Consider the following 21,495-nt stretch of genomic DNA (forward strand, 5'->3'; position numbering starts at 1 on the left):
CAGCTCATAACGCATCTCTAAGAGATCCAAGGGATAACCCAATCCCAGCAAATTTTGGCCGAGGTAAGACCTGTTGCAGCCCTTGGGAGAGCAAAACATGCTAGCATCTTGTGACAGCAGAAATAGGGATGCATGCGAGCGCTCCCAATCACACGTGATCCTCATTACGATATCAGGGCACCATTTGCCCTCTTACGTGAATGCACAGACCTCCTGAGGAGGGTGCAAGAGGCACAGCGTGGCCGGGGATGGAAGAGGGACGGGTTTAATTTATGCGTTTCTACCTAGGTATCCTGCCTCCGCATCGGGCGGTTTCCTCCATGGCAAACTAGGCCCACGCTACCGGAACGCCTCCCGGCCATTGATCAGGCGTCCATCAGAGGCATGATACTTTTGTTTTTTTTTCGGTTGCCGCCTGGAGCGATACTTCAATCTGCACTCGTTGATCCTACCCCAGAGTTCTCAGGTCAGCTGTCCTCCGCCTTATCACCTTCTCCGGGACGAGCTGCCTAGTGGAGCGAACTGTGGAGACGCGGGAGGGGATGGTGTCAGGAGATCTAAGTGAAGCACCACGAGGGCTATAATAGCCTTTGCTAAAGTACAGTATGTGAGTGGAACGGAAGGAGGTGGACAATTACAAAGACCTTGGAAACTTTAAGTTCAGGTGATAGACAAGTTTAACGGCAAATGTGATGATCAGGTAACCTAAGTTAGACCCCCCATATACCGACCACCCCCATTTTCCGACCGCTTGGCAAACCTTGGCACCCATAACTACCTATCTTCTTTAACCATATATATTACAGACCTGTTTAACTAACTATAATATAAGAAGCCGTTGATTCTATACTTTCTAAGCCACTCTCTTCGGCAGTAGGGTCCTCTATACGGCCGGCTTCTATCTAGGCCTAGTAGATCTATTTAATCATCGTAAACTGCTCGTTTAGATCTACTATTACCCTCTTCCTCTTTAATAGCTAGGCTGCTTCTAACTATGCCTTTAGAGCTTTGTTTTCCTATTATAACTAAGCTAATTTAAAGTCCTTCTAGTCGAAAGCTTTTTTAACCTTCCTAAATCAGAGCCTATATATAGAGGGGTACCAAGTCTTAATAGATAGATTAGTTAGCTAACTATATAAGTCTAACTTCTTCTATAATATATTAAAAATTAGGTTAATGGCTCCTTTTAAAGGCTAGGAGTATTAAATAGGTTCTAAAGTCTATATAGAAGCTAGCTATTTATTAGGATTAGTTAGGTTATTCGAATTTTCTAATAGGAGTCTACTTATTAGGGGTTTTACTATATTAACTAGCTATAACCTGAATATCTTCTATTTTATCTTAATATTCTAGGCTATAATAGCCTCTTTCTAAGCCTTAATAATATACCTAATTATCGTCTATTTACCTAAGATAGATAATTCTACCTAGGATATTATATTATTAAGGAGCTTCTAATAAATATACTTTAAGGGGGAAAAGACTAATAGATCTAATAGCTAGAGAATATAGGAAGTATATAGAGGTAAAAAGAGTAACTAGATATTATTCTTATAATATAGTTATATAAAGTTATTAATTATATAGCTATTATAGCTATCTAATATTAGAAGTCGTTATTAAGAACTATTCTCTAGCTAGCTAAAAGGAATAAAGACTTTTTAGAGCTATTTAATTATAATAGTTTAATTAGTCTAGCCTATCTCTATTACTATAAACCTCTAATCCTTTAGTTCTATCTTATCGATAGGAAACCACTATTATTAAAGACTCTTACCTTTAAAGATAATAACTAGGGGGAGGGATATCCCTATTATAGGGATATACTTAAGGAATGAAGTCTAGGTACGTAAATTAGGAGCTTTATATTAAATCATACACGTTTAGGTACTTCTAACTACTAGACCGTTAGTTCCCTGCCCTTCTATAATGCTATATTTGTCTATATTCTAATAGTTAGCTAGTAAGATACCCTTAATAGCTAGGATACTTAGCTATAGCTATTAACTATATATAATTAAATTAGTAACGCTATTAATATAGACTAAATCTATCTCATAGGCTTGTTAGGTTCTGAGAATAGGGTCCTTACGAAGAAACTAAGCTAATTAGCCTTTTCTAACTATTATATAGCTTGCTCCTTATGCCTAGAGGATATAGCTAGCGAACTCCTTAATTTATATATACGTTAGTAGAATACCTAGGGCAGCCTAGATCAAAACCTACTTAGTAAGTCGTTCTTCTTATACCTAGCTAAGAGATTACTATGGTTTGGAAGCAATTAAATGTAGTTAAGAGCTATAGAGGCGGTTATAGAAAGTTGTCCTTAGAATACCAAATTCCTTATAGATACTTTGTTATAACCAAATACCCTATTAGTATTATATAATTGTATCTTGTAAATCCTACTTAGTATAAGCCATTGTAAGCTAACGAATATATATTTAAAAGATGAGCTTGTTTAGTATGGAATTAGTAGAGTTATGGTAAGTTAAAGTGGTTAGGTTAAGGAAGCAGTGTAGGTTTGCCAAGTGGTCGGAAAATAGGGGTAGTCGGTATATAGGGGGTCTAACTTAACCTATAGGATTTGTACTTAGGGTTAAACTTCTAGCTCTTTATAAACGAATTACTATAGATGTTAACGTATTATTGTTCCTAGGAAGCTATCCTAAGTTCTACGAGTTTACACTACTAAAGCTAGAACAACTAGAATGGCTAGATGCTTAGTTAACGTGTATAGCCTGTGCCAAATTGTGACGAACCCAACTCAGACTTCTTCTAAAAGGGTCCAGACGGAGGTAGGTTGAGCGTGACGAGCAGGCAGGTCGTCTAAGGGATTTAGTAAAGCCAAAGGGTTCATAACAACACTAGAGTTGTCTCTCACAGTAATCAGCAATACTTAGTATAAGTACTGTGATTATGATTATTACCACTGGTGAACTCCCAGAGTCCACCATGACGAGTGACTATCTACATATATATATAATCCTAGTGATCACTCCTGATTACGGTGATCGTGAGTGATTGTATAGTGGTGATTACCCTGATTGCTGGTGAGCGTAGTGATCACTATACTTCCTATATTGTAATTAGTCCTTCTGTTCCTTTGGCTTGATTGGCCTATTTGTGCCGGTAGCCTAGGCAGCATCTGTATATATATTTCTATGATATGATGCCCTCCCTCTGAGGCTTTCGACCCGAAAGCCCTCTTTTTAGGCCGTTTTAAATAATGCTAACATCCCTTATATTCCTTATACGTGTTTTTCTCCTTAGTCCTTATTGCCCTTTGTGCTATCAATTATACTATCTAACGCGTATAGATCCCTAGCGTCTATTCGTCGTAAGCGTTTAGCTTAGTTTATTTCTGATCACAGGTTTGTAGTGATGGTATATTCCTATTATATAGAGTATAACCAAGTGTGTAAGATGATTGAAAAATCTTGTCGCTACGAGGCTTATATGCGTTAGGGTTGTGCTTACGATGGTTCTGGCGTTCTAGTTTCTTCTTGTAAGTTCCTATTTTCTTATAAGGGTACGTCTCTAATCGTAACGTAGTAGATCGTATTATATACGAGCAACGTCGTTTAAAGGCTGAAGAGAAAGAGGCTAAAGCCTTACTATAGGAATATCAATATAAAGCTTCTAAGGCATTAGCCTGTCTAACTTAGGTTTGTAAATAACAAGAGTTCCTAGTAGAGAAGGGGGCAGATATGGTCGCTCGGGGTTTGTCGAATCTAGACGAATTAGAGGCAGTAGAATAGTAGGAATCGGGGGCCGTTGTATAACTTAACGGTGGCATTAACGTTATTAATTGGGGCGCTATTTTCGGTTCTGTCCTAGGTTTGCCTTTAGCCGATCTAGGTTCTGCTAATAGAACTGTTCTAGTTTCTTAAGGCAGTTCAAGTTCTTGACTAGTTCCTATAAGTTATCTTCTAGTCCAAAATCAAGCTATTTGACTAGGTACTACAGTTCCCTATTAATAATATATAAATCTAGAATTTCTTTAACGTCCTATTCTTCTTCCTCATCTTCTGCTTCGATATATATAGCAACCTTAGCGTTTTTCGGTGCTAGTTTGAGAAGCGAAATATAAAAAACATCTGTCTATAGTCATATAGATGATAGTAACAATAGTTGGTAGTTAGATATTAAAATTCGTTCTTTGATAACAAAGGGTCTGACCTTCTTAAAGTCTAGCTTTGTGCTTAGTCGTTTAGTTTGTAGGTTTTATATAATTAGGTAGACTTTGTCTCCCCTCTCTAGGCAAGGTCCCTCGAGCCTATATTTGTTATAGTAGTTCTTTATTCTAGTCTTGACAAACTTGAGTTCCTTTTTAAGCTTTTTATATAGTATATATATTTGTTCTACTTTGACTGCTGCTCTTGGCACTGTAACCTCTAGTCCTTGCCTAAGGTCTGCTTTATATCTATAGTTCGCGAAGAACGGTGTGACTTTGGTCGTTTCCATTGGTGTCATATTATAAGCGAGTTATACTATTGGTAATAGTATGACCTAGTCGTCTTGCTAGTAGTTAACGTAAGAGCAGAGGTACTACTTAACAACTTGGTTTAGTCGCTCCATTTGTCTGTCAGTCTGCGGGTGATATGCTGTTGACAGTTTGCTGTTGACGCCTAATCATTATATTAACGCTTGCCAGAATTTCGATACGAACTTGGTGTCTCTGTCGGTGATCTATTCTTGCGGCCAAGCATACACTAATGTAACTTGCTAATAGATTATATCTGCCAACTGTTCCGCTGTCTAGGACTCCTTATAGGGAAAGAAATATGCCTACTTAGTCAGGCAATCTACTATAGTAAGAATACTGTTGTAGGTCACTCCTGTGGCTATGTCCTTGGATTCTGGTAGCTTTGTGATGAAGTCTATTGTAACTAAACTCCATGGTTTGTTAGCTGTTAGTAGTGGCTAAAGTAGCCTGTACGGCTTGTATCGTGCCGTTTTGCTTCGATTACAAATGTTATAGTTCTATATAACTTCCTTAACTTGTGCCGTTAACTATAGAAAGTCGTAGTGTTTCTTAACTTGTGCGACAGTCTTCGTGACTCCTTTGTGTCCTCCGAGTTTCGACTTATAGAGTTCTCGAATCATCTGTAGCTATTGATCCTAGTTATAGATATATGCTTTGCCTTGGTACTAGAGTTTCCTATCTCTTTCTTCCACTCCGTTAGGTACTACTAGTCTAGGTGCTGCTTGATACTATGTCTCGTTGATCCTTTCTTCTCGAAAGATTATATAATACTCTAGGAACGAGTTAAGTAGATCATCTTCTATAGGTGTCTACGTTTCGTAATATAGCGTTCCGTCTGTCCGTTCCTTAAATAACGGTAGTGTTATTCCCGTTCGTCCTTCCGTATAATCTGTTTGTTGGCTTAAGATGTCTGCTCGTACGTTCTCTTTGCCCTTCTTGTAGCGGATCTCGAAGTTAAATTCTACGAGGAATTTTACTTATTATATTTGTCGTCTGTTAAGTTCTTTTGTCGTCGTAAAGTATCGCAGGTTCTTATAATCTATATATACTTATACTAGTTTAATTGTACCACTGAGGTATAGTCGCTATTCCTTGAAAGCTTCAATAATCGTAAGTAATTCCTCGTCGTGAATCGAATAATTGAGACGTAGTCTGTCGAGCTTCTTTGAAAAGAAGGCTATAGGATGTAGCTTCCTTTATTCGTCTTGTTGTCCTAATTGTCCTCCGATAGTGTAGTCTGAAGCGTCCGTTTCTACCTCGAATGGCTTCTTAGGGTCTAGTAGTACTAGTACTAGATCTTTAGTAATGGCGTTATAGATCTATATAAATGCTTGCTTATATCGCTCTTCCTATTAGAATTTAGTATTCTTTTTGGTAAGTTCGTATAAAGGTCGTACGATTGCTCTAAAGTTCCTAATGAACATCTGGTAGAAGTTTATAAATCCGATGAAACTTTGTACTTCCGTGACTGACATCGGTTGTAGCTAATTCTTAATGGCTTTAATCTTTGAAGGTTCTATCTAGATTTGTCCTAGGGATATTTTATATCCTAAAAAGACTATCTTCCTAATATAGAATTCGCTCTTTTCCTTGTTAACTAATAGCTTATACGCGTATAGTGCGTCTAGTACTACTATCACGTGCTTCCAGTGTTTGTCTATCGTCTTAGAGAAGATAAGTATATTGTCAAGATAACATACTACAAATTTGTTAAGAAAGGGTCGGATAGCTTGATCAATCAGGGCTTAGAACGTTGCTGGCGCGTTCGTAAGTCCGAATAGTATGACAAGGTACTTATAGTGGCTATAGGGTATCCTAAAGGCCGTTTTCCACTTATTGCCTTCTTTGATCTATATATAGTTATAGGCTAATGGTAAGTCAAGACATGTAAAATATTAGGCTCCTGCTAACTAATCTCGGAGCTATAAGATTAGTAGTAATAGGTATCGATTTTTCACAGTCTATTTGTTAAGTTGCTAATAGTCGACGTATAACTATAGCTTTCTGTCTTTCTTAGGCATAAATAGGATTAGGTAGCCTACTAGCAATGTCGATAGGCAGATATATCCTCTTCGAAGGTTCTCCTCTAAATATCGCTTAAGTTTTTCGTTCTATATCTAGCTCGTATAGTAAATCTTAAAGAACTTTAGTCATGCTCCTTCCTTGAGCTTGATCTCGTAATCCTATAGGCCGTGTTCTGGTAGTCCTTCTAGATGCTTTGGTTCAAATGTTAGGTATCCTTCGTATTCCTTTAGTACTTCCCTAGTCTTGTCTCGTCTCTCGGTTTTCTAATAATATACGAACTTGGTTCTATCTATAGCAATACTAGCGATTTCTCCTATCTTAACCTACTGCTCTAATTGTAGTGCTTTACATTCGTTAATAGAGAGAATAGCTATCGGCGGTTTAGCTTGTTCCTCTTATCGCGATATCGATGTCGTTATACCGCCTCTTTTAGAGTTTATAGTAGTCTGCCTGCTACTGTCCGTCTCTTACGGTAGATCTATAGGATATGCCTTTCTCTAAGCATCGTCTGCTCGCGATCCTTGTACGCTCCCTATCTCGCTAGTCAAATACGACTTTGTTTGGGGTTATAGGTAGCTACTATTCTTCTAGCTAATGTCTAGGTTGTAATCTTCATGCTATAGTAACCCTAATATTATATCTTTGTTATTGTCTATATCTACGATGCTAAATATGACTACTATAGTCTTCCTTGCTATAGTAATGTCGATTGGTTTAGTCTCTCTACGTACCTATTACGTCGGAAATAGCCCTTTGACTATACTATACTTCTACTTTATTCTCTAGGGTATCTATAGCTAATTTACAAGTGTCGGCAAAATCAGGTTTATCTCTGCTTTACTATCTACTAGTACGAGCATTTCGTGCTATTTCCACTATACTGTTATCTATAATCGCTTATCTTGTTGCCGTCATCCAAAGATTGTAGCGATTTCCTATGTTTCTGCCGGGAGGTCTCGGTATAGTAGTCTCTTGTGCTAGTTCCTCCTATATTATGCTACCACTTGCCGCTACACGGGCGTTAATGGTTTCTAGGCCCCTCGAAGGGCCCTAACCCGTTTCCTAGGTTAGTACTAACCTCTCTAGTTATTTAGCTAATAGTAGCTTCGTTAATCGTACTCATTTCTATAAGCCATTAAGTGCTTACGGCTTCTTACCATTAAGTTCGTTTTACTTTTCGTCGTATATACTATAGCTTTATCTAAAGCTCCTGAATTCGCGATTTCTTTTTGTCTATATAATAGAGGTAATCGTTACTCTAGCATAAGTCCTATATATCTCGTCCCGTTCCATAGTACCTAGGCCAGGCTCATCTTGGAACTATTATAATGCTTCCTAGATCACGGGCTTCGATCTTCCAGAGCAATTCGGCCGCTCTGTTTCCTACATCGTAGACCTATTCCACGGGGTATAAGCCTCCGTCCCCGTTTTCCTATCGGGTCGGCTAGTGATTGTTTTCGAATTTGTCGCGGAAGTAATATTGGCATTCGTACGCTATATACTAGAACTAGGGCACTTGTGCATGTGCCTCGTGTCGAGGGTATAGTCGTGTAACGTCGCTTAGGAGGTATTGGAATTCTTTCCTAAATCCTTCCTACTATATATAGGCTATAGGTACTCTAATACTAAGATAAGAGTATTTCTTCTAGTAGCTTTCCTATATATACTCGTCTTTCCTACAGTTCGCTTATATAAACTAGTATTCTAGGTTCTATATATCGTTACTAAGTTGCTAATCGTCAAGGTACTTAGTATAGCTATTAGGCCTATTATATATTATAGGCTATTCTCCTTTAATGGTTTCTATAACACGTCAGAGTTCCCTTATCTCGTCCCTCATCTTATCGCTCTACTAGATAAGTTAAATCAAGCGTCTATCCCGTTCGTATAGTTCTATATTAAGTCAGAAAACTTCGTTATAGTACTATTTAATTCGTTCCTAGAGGAATAGAGTATTAGGTCTAGGTCTTTCGATTCCTTAGGTGTCGGTTATCTATAGTCTATCCCGCCTCTATATAACTATAAAACCCCACTGCCTCAAGGCTAGGAGAATCAAAATTGGCGGTACATACTCTCCTACCGTGTCCTATTCGGCGAGACCTGTCTCTAGGTCTACAGTGACCAGTTCGGAGTACGGTACTTGTTTATCTTCACCGTTACCATCGTGTCCGAGACTGTCCGTGTCACTATCCTTGTCTTCGTAGCTTATAGCCGCTACTTTGATAACGTCCTTAGTAGTTTCGTCAATAGCTATAATTTCCTTTCTAGGGGCTAGTTTCTATTCTTTCTTCGGGCTCTAATATTCTTGCTTATAGTGCCCTTTCTTTCCGTAGTTATAGTAGGTAACATTAGACTTATCTTTAATTGCCTTCTTCTAGTCTTGCTTCTATGCTATATCTATATCTATAGCTCTAGGGTACGTCCTGTACGAGGTACTGATGTATATTTGCTTTTTCTTGTCGTTAGCCTTAACCGTAGTTCTATTCATTTGACCTCGTTTCTGCTACTCTCGTGCGTAGAGTCGATTATTGATCCTAATGGCCTATACGATGTATTTATCTAGAGTCTTAGGCTGATCGTACTTATATAGCTTGTCCTTGACCTTTTCCTTTAGGCCATTATAGAACAATTGTATTAATGCCTTATTATTAAGCTAAGACTTAAGTATGTCCTATCTAAACTATATGGCATAGGAGGCTATTGACTTAGTCTGTTAGAGATTGGTGAGTCTTTCTTACGTATAAATCTTCTTGTCTTTGTCGCTAAAAACTTTCCGAAGTTCTTCTTCGAAATAGTCATAAGATTAGAAGACTACCTATGTAAACACGTCTTAGTTGTCTTTGTCTTCCTCTATAAGATAGTCATTCTATATAGGCTCGAACTATCTAAGTACCTTGCCCTCTAGTCTTATAGCTATATAGAGGACTTTGGCTTTATCGTCCGGAAACTTGTCGTCATTAAGCCAGAAGTAAGATCAGAGGTTTGTTAGGAATCCTATAAGATCCTCCTTAGTTCCTCTATATTTGCTAGGTAGTTCGATCTTGATACGCTTCGCTTTAGCGCCTTCGAGTGCCTCGATTTTAGTATAGGCCTCGTTAACTAACTTCTACAAGTACTTTTCGCGGTTCTCGAGTTCCTTAATTCGAGTTTAAGTAGCCTTGTCTCTCTGGTCTAACTCCTAGATCCGCTGCTAGAGTTGACTAAGCTAAGTGAGCAGCTGTTCGGCCGTGACGTTAGTAGCTATGTCGATGTTAAGGTCGAAGTTACCTCCGTTCTAAACCATGATAGAACAAAGGGAGTGATAATAATATATGACGAACCTAACTTAGACTTCTTCTAAAAGGGTCTAGACGGAGGTAGGTTGAGCGTGACGAGTAGGTAGGTCGTCTAAGGGATTTGGTAAAGCCAAAGGGTTTATAATAACACTAGAGTTATCTCTTATAGTAATTAGCAATGCTTAGTATAAGTATTGTAATTATAATTGTTACTACTGGTAAACTCCTAGAGTCTATTATAACGAGTGACTATCTATATGTATATATAATCCTAGTGATTACTCCTAATTACGGTGATTAGGAGTGATCACATGGTGGTAATCACCCTGATCGCTGGTAAGCGTAGTGATCACTGTACTTCCTATGTTATAATTGGTCCTTCCGTTCCTTTGGCTTGATTAGCCCGTTTGTGCCGGTGGCCTAGGCGGCATCTGCATGTATATTTCCGTGATATAAATGTAGTGATAAGCTTCTGGGAGCATTAAAAGCAGTCTATAGTAGGTGGCTATACAAAGGAAAGAGTGCCTTATTAAACTATCTATAAAGGAGACAAAATGACTAATATTTATAGATAAAGGAACTGGCTAATATATTAAACAGCCTTATATAGCTATGGTATATATGTAGCTAATAATCTTAGAAGCTCTATAGCTTCTGACATACCCCTTAGTTAAACGCGATAGTCGTTTAACTACGCTTTATAGTGATACTGTTCTTGGTATTATATCCTTTGTCACTCTTACCTTGATAGCTCCTTTAGGGGCCTGCCTTCCGTATTCGGAAGTCTAAAAGAGTCAAGTATAGTAGAGCAATTCCTTTAAAGCTATAGATCAAATATAGCTATTATAATTATAATAGCGATAGTATTATTAGTTTCAATTATAATAATAATAGGATAATGCCTCCTATACTTAAATTAATAGATGACTTGTTAGGCATGCCCATTACGAACACTATAACTACTAATAGGTTGACTTTTACTCCTATAATGCCCTAAAAATATAAGCACGCTAAAGCTTTTATACTATAAGTGTTCTTATTATCTCTATTCGATTAATTTTATTACTAACTTTATAGTTTTCTAGTGCTTTACTAGTTATATTAAGATCATTTAAGCTAATTAAATATAGTAATATTAAAGCTAGCAAGCTTTATAAGGTACCCTATAGAATGTATATATAGTTAGCTCTAGTAGGACGTTCTTTTAGCAAATGTCATAATCATTCCGGTGCTAGCTCCTGCTACTACTATTACACCTATAATTACTATAAGTATAAGGATATATATATTGATTGCCTACATGTCTAATAGCTTTCGTGGTACTTATACTAATTAAAATAGTCTTACTTCTTACGTTAGGTCGGCGAAGAATTTGACAAAGGCTTTACTAGATGGTACTAAGGCTTCTATAAGTCCTTAGATCCTGCCCTCTACCCTTGACACGTAGGCGAGATAGAGATACTAACAGTTATATATAGGATTTTAAGAAGTTATATATAGTTCTTCGGAATGACCTTTAACGTGCTAGTGTCTCCCCTAAGCAAGTTAAGGATAATATAGAAGAGTATAAGCTTAATAAGGCTAAACTTATACGTTTTATAAGGATCGCCTACTCTATATATAATATTTTCTACTAGTTAGATAAGATCAAGGAAGATCGTAAAGCTTATATTAGTATATCTAATAATACGTCAGGTGCTATATCGTTACCTAGCCAGGATAAAGGCAAGGGCAAGGCTATTAATCCTAGCAATAGCTAATAGTAGTAGATAAGGAGTAGTAGGTGGTATTTTATTTCGTAAATTTAACTTATTTTCTACCCCCTAGTTATATAACCTTATACCTAATATCTTAAAGATTAAGGAGAGCCCTTTAACGCTTAAAGGCTTATTAGCCAGGTCGTTTAATAAGCCTATCTACTAGAATCTAACTAGTTAGTAGATATATAGCTTTAAATGTTCCTTTCGCTACTTCCTAGTATAACTATATATTATAGATATCTATATACTATAGGTAAGTATTGATATATTTGTTCTTAGCTATTACTAGTCTTATCATTTGCTAATTATTATAGTAAATGTTCTAGGGTTCCCTAAGCTAAAGATTAATGTCTATAAATAGCCTTTTAAGTGCTATAGGCTCTCTTACCATAAGGGAGAGCGTCAGAAGTTCTACTTTAGTGCTCGACGTTATAATAGTATCTTGGTATAACGCCTTCTACGTAATAGAACCTCCGAACAGAAAGAAGATATATCCCTATGACAAAAACCGTATATCTAGATCATCTACGTACAAAGCGTCCCTAGCGATTATAAGCGTCGGACTTTCTAGCGCTCGCTTGCCTCTATACTAGATTAATGGGCAAGAGCTCCTAAATAGATATCTTACTACTCGTTACGCCTCTGACAAGTAGTCTAGTCCTAGGTTAGTCAGGTATTAAGAGAGTATTAAACAGGCGTATATAACGTCTAGACGTAGTATAACTATATAGTATAGAATTAATCTAACGAGCTCCTAATACTCTTTAATCTATATACTAGTAACGCTTCCTTCGAACTTCTTAAGTTCTTTATAGCTTAAGGGAGTTAGCTTATATATACTAAGTATATCTAGCCTATATCTTCTTACTACCTTTCTAATATATTAGTTATAGATTAACTATATCTTATATATAGGTTAGTCTTAAATTAACCTAATACTAAGGAACTAACCGATATTACCTTGCTTATCGACGTTATATTAAGCTTTAATTCCTTCTATTACCTACTTGGCCGCTATAGTATTACTTTTATAGAAGAAGACTAAGAAGTCGTCAATATAAAAGATTAGGATAACATGTTTATCGTAGCTTAGAAAGAGGCACTTCTCTTTATCTAATAGTTCTATACCTAGTTCTAATAGCGTTTTATAGAACTCCTTATACTATAAGAGTAGCAAGTCTCTTAAGCCGTATAGAGCTCTTTGTAACTCTACAAATTTCCCTAGCTACTTAAATCCTTCTAGTAATTCGTAGACGATAGGATCGTCTTCCAGTCGTTCGGCGTTAAGGAACGCTTATATTATATCAAACTACTTAACTTCTAAGTCAAAGTATATAACAATTGCCATTATTATATAGAATAATTATACCATTAGAGTAGCTATATATATACTTTCTACTAAGCTAATATCTTATAGATCTCCTTATATATAGATCTTTGCTATATACCTCTCTAAGAAACCGTCCTTATTAAACTTATATATAAAGACCTATTTTAATAGGATAGGTTGTACTTTCGCCTATTCGCGTGGTACGATCTTCTACGTTCCCCTACTCTCTAAGTTATATATCTCCTTATAAGCCATGTCTTTAAACTGCTATCCTAATAGGTAGTTATATAGGTCTTGCTAGTTAGTAGGAACGCGAGTAAGATTGTTAATATGCTAACGTAGCTTATTTAGGGCTGCTCTAAGGTATATAGTATCCTTCTATCGTATAATAGTAGTGAACACTATATATATCGTTCTTATACTCTAGCCCTCTAGGTAAGCTTCTTATTAATTAGGTAGGTAAGTCTTATAGAACTATTACTAGAGTTCCTTAGTTATATGGATAAAGGAGTAGTAGTAATCAACCCTCTCTTTATTTTATAGTCTTTTACTTAATTAGACAAGGTCCCTAGGCTTATAAGCCCTCCTCCTACCTCTACCTCTTCTTATAGGAGGTTATTAAATAGCTTTTCCTTTGCTCTTACGTTCTAGAGAATACGTTAGCTAATCTAGACTTCGCTTAACGCTCTGTTCCTCCTATTCTATAGCAGGGTACGATATATTAGTAGTACCGTCCCTAGCTCTTAGCTCTTCTATCTACTCATTATATATACTAGATTCTTCCATGGAAGGCATTCCTCTATCAGATTCGACGGCTCCCCTACTCTCCCTAGCGTTTAGTTAGCTAGCTAATGACCAGGAAGGCCCTAATTTAAACCTTCCTACTTCTTAGTAGATATCCCCTTTTCTAGCCGGTATAGGGTATACTACTAAGGGCTTAGGCATATATTTAAGGGTCAAGAGTCCTCTAAAGCTTTCTATCCATTTGGTGAGTTCGTCTATTGCTTACGTCTCTATTATAAGAGTCTCTAGAACTAATTACTCGCTTATAGGCTATATATTAGAGAGCTCCCTTACCCCCGAGTCTTAACCTTATTAGAGAGGTTAGTCTACCGCTAGACTCTCTTATAATAGAGGTAGCTAAGCCACTATAATGGAGTCTTCTACTAGTTATTAGGTCTATTATAATGCTTTCTAGAGAAAATCGCTATCCTAGGAATCTTTGCTAAGATCGAATTGATTAACTTCCTAGCTTGCTATTACTAACGACAGCTCCATTAGCTACTCTTTGCCTAGATAGTGGAAAGTCTTCTTATCAAAGTAAACGTTACAAGTTATAATAACCCTATTAAGCTTAGGTATCTAAACGCGATAGATATTAAATACGTAATATTCTATAAGATACCTTATTAGCCTATATGGTAGTACCTTAAAGTCCTTTATATGTTGCTTAGCTTCCTTATCCTTATAGAGGATATATACCTAGCATCTATATATAAAGATATTACTCTAGTCTAGGCGTAAGTTACTAATTAACATAATTATTAAGCTAGGTTTGTATTAGCAAAAATACTATTTAAACTAGCTATAGAGTACCTTATTAGGAGTTCTAAATAAGTAAGTACGGCTTAGGCTTATTATATATAAGTACGCTACCGCTTATATACTTTCTAACTAGAGCTTTATAAGTAGATTTATACCGTTAAGTATCTTAATTAAGTGTAAGATCAGTTCTTACCTTACTTGCTCTACTAGTCTATTAAGCTTATAGGTATATAAAGATAAGAGTTTAAGATCAATACCACTTTCTATAGCCTAAGTCTAGTAGCATGTCGGTATATACCTTATTAAACTAATCGTTATAATATCATTGTCTTACTTAATCTTATAGATAGTAAGCCTATATTAGCGTCTTACCTAGCTCTTAAAATTCTAGATTACTCCTATAATCTAGTCTAGTAACTTTATCATTAAGAGGAAAGGGAAGAGCTTCTTACTATACTCGTTAATAATTATAAGTAGCCATTATAATCTATTAATTACTTTGGGATAGTTAAATAGATCCTAGGCTACTCGCTAGAATAGATATATAGACTTCTACTTAGGTAGTGTTTTTCTAGAGATAACCTTATTTACGTAAGTATAAGCGTAGCTCTCGTACTTAATACGCGCTATCCCCTTGATATAGACGTTTCTAACGTTATTAATAAGCGCTTTTAATGCTTCTAGTCCAAGGTAGCTAGCTCTTAAGTGTCAAAGATCCTTAGTATCCTCTCTTATAGTAGGTAATACTTACGTCTAGGACCTTCTACTATATATAGTAAATACATTCTATAAGGATATACGAACGTTTATAATACCTGCTTTACTAATTAAGATATAGTCTAGGAAGCTTAGGTAGTAGGAAAGTAGCTTATATTCGAGGAAGGTAAGATTATACTTATGTTCTAACTTATAAAGTATAACGTTATTTTCTAGTATTCTAAAACGTAGTAAGCAATCTAAGCTATAGTACTAAGCGCTTGCCTTAAGTAATAGAGCTTCTAAGACAATATTAATATGGAATTCTTTGACGATAGTGATATCTTTAAGCGTTAGGTTTTTAATATACGGTCTATATAGTCTATTTAGATTGTTCTCGATTACCTAAGTACCCCTTCTACTAATAGGAAAGGTCGTTATACCTACTTTAACAAACTTAGGATTATCTACCTTAACGAACGTCTTAGGTAAAAGGAACTTCTTATTATGTCACAGAAATATATATACAGATACTGCCTAGGCCACCGGCACAAATGGGCTAATCAAGCCAAAGGAACGGAAGGACCAATTACAACATAGGAAGTACAGTGATCACTACGCTTACCAGCGATCAGGGTGATCACCACCATACGATTACTTACGATCACCGTAATTAGGAGTGATCACTAGGATTATATATACATATAGATAGTCACTCGTTATAGTAGACTCTAGGAGTTCACCAGTAGTAACAATCATAATCACAGTACTTATACTAAGTATTGCTAATTACTATAAGAGATAACTCTAGTGTTGTTATAAACCCTTTGGCTTCACCGAATCCCTTAGATGACCTGCCTACTCGTCACACTCAACCTACCTCCGTCTAGACCCTTTTAGAAGAAGTCTGAGTTAGGTTCGTCATACATTGTTACTACTCCCTTTGTTCTATTATAGTTCAGAACGGAGGTGACTTCGACCTCGACATTGATATAGCTACTAACGTTACGGCCGAACAGCTGCTCACTTAGCTTAGTTAACTCTAGTAGCGGATCTAGGAGTTAGACTAGAGAGATAAGGCTGCTTAAGCTCGAATTAAGGAACTCGAGAACCGCGAAAAGTATTTGTAGAAGTTAGTTAACGAGGCCTATGCCAAAATCGAGGCACTCGAGGGCGCTAAAGCGAAGCATATCAAGATCGAACTACCTGGCAAATATAGAAGAACTAAGGAGGATCTCGTAGGATTCCTGACAAACCTCCGATCTTACTTCTGGCTTAATGACGATAAGTTTCTAGATAACAAAGCTAAAGTCCTCTATATAGCTACGAGACTAGAGGGTAAGGCACTTAGATGGTTTAAGCCTATATAGAATGACTATCTCATAGAGGAAGACAAAGATGACTAAGACGCGTTTATATAGGCAGTCTTTTAATCTTATAACCGTTTCGAAGAAGAACTTTAGAAAGTTTTTAATAATAAAGATGAGAAGATTTATATATAAGAAAGACTTACTAATCTCTAATAGACTAAGTTAGTAGCCTCCTATGCTATATAGTTTAGATAGGATATACTCAAGTCTTAGCTTAATAATAAGGCATTAATATAATTGTTTTATAATGGCCTAAAGGAAAAGGTCAAGGATAAGCTATATAAGTACGATCGGCCTAAGACTCTAGATAAATATATTATATAGGCCATTAAGATCGATGATTAACTCTATATATAAGAGTAATAGAAACAAGGTTAAATAAACAGAACCACGGTTAAGGCTAACGACAAGAAAAAGCGAGTATACATTAGTACCTCGTACGGGATATACCCTAGAGCTATAGATATAGACGTAGCACAGAAGCAAGACTAGAAGAAGGCGATCAAAGACAAGTCTAATGTTACCTACTATAACTATAGAAAGAAAGGGCACTATAAGCGAGAATGCCAAAGCCCGAAGAAAGAATAGAAACTAGCCCCTAGAAAGAAAATTACGGCTATCGACGAAACTACCAAAGACGTTATCGAAGTAGCAGCCACGAGCTACGAAGACAAGGACAGTGACATAGACAGTCTCGGACACGACGGCAATAGTAAAGACAAATAAGCACCGTACTCTAAACTGGTCACTATAGACCTAGAGACAGGTCTCGCCAAATAGGATATGGCAGGAGAGTATGTACCGCCAATTTCGATTCTCCTAGCCTTGAGGTAGTAGGGTTTTATAGTTATGTAGAGGCAGGATAGACCGTAGACAACCGATACCTAAGGAATTAAAAGACCTAGACCTAATGCTCTATTCCTCTAGGAACGAATCGAATGGTACTGTAACGAAGTTTTCTAACTTAATATAGAACTACGCGAATAGGATAGACGCTTGATTCGACTTATCTAATAGAGCGATAAGATAAAGGACGAGATAAGAGAACTCTGACATGTTATAGAAACTATTAAAGGAGAACAGCCTATAATATATAATAGGCCTAATAGCTATGCCAAGTACCTTGACAATTAGTAACTTAGCAATAATATATAGAACCTAGAATACTAGTTTATATAAGCAAACCGTAGGAAAGACAAGTATATATAGGAAAGCTACTAGAAGAAATACTCTTATCTTAGCATTAGAGTACCTATGGCCTATATATAGTAGGAAGGATTCGGGAAAGAATTCTAATACCTCTTAGGCAACGCTATACGACTATACCCTCGACACAAGGCATATATGTAAGTGCCCTAGTTCTAGTGTGTGGCGCACGAATGCCGATATCACTTCCGCGACAAATTCGAAAACAATCACTGGCCAACCCGATAGGAAAACAGGGACGGAGGCTTGTACCCCATGGAATAGGTCTACAATGTAGGAAATAGAGCGGCCAAATTGCTCTAGAAGATCGAAGCCCGCGATCTAGGAAGCATTACGATAGTTCCAAGACGAGCCTAGCCTAGGTACTACGGAACGGGACAAGATATATAGGACTTATACTAGAGTAACGATTACCTCTATTATATAGACGAAAAGAAATCGCGAATTTAGGAGCTTTAGATAAAGCTATAGTATATACGACGAAAAGTAGAACGAACTTAATAGTAGGAAGCCATAAGCACTTAATAGCTTATAGAAATAAGCACGATTAACGAAGCCACTATTAGCCGAACAACTAGAGAGGTTAGTACTAACCTAGGAAACGGGTCAGGGCCCTTCGAGGGGCCTGGAAACCATTAACGCCCGTGTAGCAGCAAGTGGTAGCATAGTATAGGAGGAACTAGCGTAAGAGACTACTATACCGAGACCTCCCGGTAGAAATATAGGAAATCGCCGTAATCTTTAGACAATGGCGGCAAGACAAGCGATTATAGATAACAGCATAGTAGAAACAGCATGAAATGCTTGTATTAGTAGATAGTGGAGTAGAGATAAACCTGATTTTGCCGACACTTGTAAATTAGCTACGGATACCCTAGAGAATGAAGCGGAAGCATAGTATAGTCAAAGGGCCATTTCTAATATAATAGGTACGTAGAGAGACCGAACCGATCGATATTACTATAGTAGGGAAGACTATAGTAGTCGTATTTAGCATTATAGATATAGGTAATAACAAAGATATAATATTAGGGTTACTATAGTATAAAGATTATAACTTAGACATTAGCTAGAAGAATAGTAGCTACCTATAACCCCAAACGGAGTTATATTCGACTAGCAAGATAGAGAGCACGCAAGGATCGCGAGCAGACGATGCTTAGAGAAAGGCATATCTTACAGATCTACTACAAGAGACGGACAGTAGCAGGCAGACCACTATAGACTCTAGAAGAGGTAGCATAATAACATCGATATCACGACAGGAGGAACGAGCTAAACCGCCGATAGCTGTTCTCTCCGTTAACGAATGCAGAGCACTATAATTAGAGTAGTAGGTTAAGATAGGAGAAATCGCTAGTATTGCTATAGATAGAACCAAGTTTGTATACTATTAGAAAACCGAGAGACAAGACAAGACTAGGGAAGTACCGAAGGAATACGAAGGATACCTAGCATTCGAACCAAAGCATCTAGAAGGACTACTAGAACACGGCCTATAGGATCACGAGATCAAGCTTAAGGAAGGAGCACGACTAAAGTTCTTTAAGATTTACTATATAAGCTAGATATAGAACGAAGAACTTAAGTGATATTTGGAGGAGAACCTTTAAAGAGGATATATCTGCCTGTTAATATCGCTAGTAGGCTACCTAATCCTATTTGTGCCTAAGAAAGACGGAAAGCTATAATTATATATCGACTATTAGCAACTTAACAAACAGACCGTAAAAAATCGATACCTATTACTACTGATCTTATGGCTCCGAGATCAGTTAATAGGAGCCTAATATTTTACATATCTTGACTTGCTATCAGCCTATAACTATATATAGATTAAAGAAGGCGACAAGTAGAAAACGGCCTTTAGGACACCCTATAGCCACTATAAGTACCTCGTCATGCCATTTAGACTTACAAACACGCCGGCAACGTTCTAAGCCCTGATTGATCAAGCTATCCGACCCTTTCTTGACAAATTTATAGTATGTTATCTTGACGATATACTCATCTTCTCTAAGACGATAGACGAATACCAGAAGCATATAATAGTAGTACTAGACGCGCTATACGTATATAAGCTATTAGTTAACAAGGAAAAGAGCAAATTCTATATCAGGAAGATAGTCTTTTTAGGATACGAAATATCCCTAGGACAAATCCGGATAGAACCTTCAAAGATTAAAGCCATCAAGAATTAGCTACAACCGACGTCAGTTATAGAAGTACGAAGTTTCATCGGATTTACGAACTTCTACCGGATATTCATTAGGAACTTTAGAGCGATCATACAACCTTTGTATAAACTTACCAAGAAGAACGCTAAATTCTAATAGGAAGAGCGATATAAGTAAGCATTTATATAGATCTGTAACGCTATTACTAAAGATCTAGTACTGGTACTGCCAGACCCTAAGAAGCCATTCGAGGTAGAAACGGACGCTTCAGACTACGCCATTAGAGGACAATTAGGATAACGAGACGAACAAGGGAAGCTACATCCTATAGCCTTCTTTTCAAAGAAGCTCAACGGACTATGTCTTAATTATCTAATTTATAATAAGGAACTACTTGTGATTGTCAAAGCTTTCAAGGAATGGTGACTATACCTTAGTAGTACGATTAAACCGGTACAAGTATATATAGATTATAAGAACCTACGATACTTTACAATAACAAAGGAACTTAATAGATAATAAATACGATAGGTAGAATTCCTTACGGAATTTAACTTCGAGATCCGCTATAAGAAGGGCAAAGAGAACGTACAAGCAGACATCTTAAGCCGACAAACGGATCATACGGAAGGACGAACGGGAACGACACCACCGTTATTCAAGGAACAGATAGACAGAACGCTATATTACGAAACGCAGACACCCGTAGAAGATAATCCACTTGACTCGTTCCTAGAGTATTACGTAATCTTTCGAGAAGAAAGGATTAACGAGACATAGTATTAAGCAGCACCTAGACCAGTAGTACCTAACAGAGTGGAAGAAAGAGATAGGAAACTCTAGTACCAAGGCAAAGTATATATCTACGACTAGGATCAATAGCTATAGATGATTCGAGAACTCTACAAGTCGAAACTTAGAGGATAGAAAGGAGTTATAAAGACTGTCGTATAAGTCAAGAAACACTATGACTTTCTATAGTTAATGGTACAAGTTAAGGAAGTTATACGGAACTACGACATCTACAATCGAAGCAAAACGGCACGATATAAGCTGTACGGGCTACTTTAGCCATTATTAACAGCTGACAAACTATAGAGTTTAGTTACGATAGACTTCATTATAAAGCTACTAGAATCTAAGGACATAGCTATAGGAGTGACCTACGATAGTATTCTTACTATAGTAGATTGCCTAACTAAGTAGGTATATTTCTTTCCCTATAAGGAGTCCTAGATAGTAGAACAGTTAGTAGACATAATCTATCGGCAAGTTACATTAGTATATGCTTGGCCGTAAGAATGGATTACCGACAGAGATACTAAGTTCGCATCGAAATTCTAGCAAGAGTTAATGTAACGATTAGGCATCAATAGCAAACTGTTAACAGCATATTACCCGCAGACTGACGGACAAACGGAGCGACTAAACCAAGTTATTAAGCAGTACCTCCGCTCTTATATTAACTACTAGCAAGACAATTAGGTTATACTATTACCAATAGTATAACTTGCTTATAATACGACACTAACGGAAACGACTAAAGTCATACCGTTCTTCGCGAACTATAGATATAAAGCAGACCTTAGGCAAGGACTAGAGGTCACAGTGCCGAGAGCAGC

The sequence above is a fragment of the Thermothelomyces thermophilus genome, chromosome 5 (assembly GCF_000226095.1).
Source record: "Thermothelomyces thermophilus ATCC 42464 chromosome 5, complete sequence".
In the NCBI taxonomy this organism is placed as follows: Eukaryota; Fungi; Ascomycota; class Sordariomycetes; order Sordariales; family Chaetomiaceae; genus Thermothelomyces; species Thermothelomyces thermophilus.